The sequence below is a fragment of the Dipodomys spectabilis genome, unplaced genomic scaffold, assembly GCF_019054845.1.
Source record: "Dipodomys spectabilis isolate Male_0828 unplaced genomic scaffold, ASM1905484v1 ptg000093l, whole genome shotgun sequence".
Lineage (NCBI taxonomy): Eukaryota > Metazoa > Chordata > Mammalia > Rodentia > Heteromyidae > Dipodomys > Dipodomys spectabilis.
Window position 1 is genome coordinate 91,300 of NW_024870770.1, and position 703 is coordinate 92,002.

At 34.7% G+C, this 703-nt stretch overlaps 1 pseudogene; it reads right to left on the reverse strand.

Moving 5' to 3' along the window:
• Positions 1-202: 202 nt before the first annotated feature.
• LOC122112315 lies at positions 203-302 on the reverse strand (annotated as a pseudogene).
• Between the last annotated feature and the right edge of the window lie 401 nt (positions 303-703).

Consider the following 703-nt stretch of genomic DNA (forward strand, 5'->3'; position numbering starts at 1 on the left):
TAAATTTCTTATCAAGCATTGTAGCCTCCTCCTTTGTTTCCCCTTCTCATCCCTTCCCATCCTCCCTCTGCCCCCCCACTCAATCCTCCTCACTAGCCCCCTCCCCGCACCAAAGTTGTAAAGTTCATTTTTGACATAATGACTTGTATTTTTGTAATCAATTTTTTAATAACTGTTTTTCATTTCTTACATCTGAAGAATGAAAAATATGGAATACTTCACAAATTTTCATATCATCCTTGTGCAAGTGCCATGATAATCTCTATATTGTTGTAATTTGGGTAAACGTGCTGCTGAAGCATGTAGTTCCTGTAAAGTTAAGTAGTTAATGATGCAATCTTTATAAAGGCATATATCCTTAGTTGACTTTTTGTAACCAGGAAATCTTATTGTTCCTAAAAATGCTATTGATCTTACTTCTCTAAAATTCTGTGTATATTGGAAACAACATATTGTTCGGTCGATTGCTCACATTTGCAATTTTTTTGTCAATAACTATTTTAAGTCTTTTTCATTTTAAATTTGATCATACTTTGAAGCCTTTATAGCTAGGTCCAAAGGGGATAGCTTTTCAAGTACTTATTTATCAACTGAGTTAGCTTTGTGGAGCTAATGGATTCAAAGCAAGCCTTGCTTAAGAGCTCCTTCTAAACTTCTGCAGCTTAAAATTCCTAAATGAGGTCTTACTGGCACAAATGTCTAC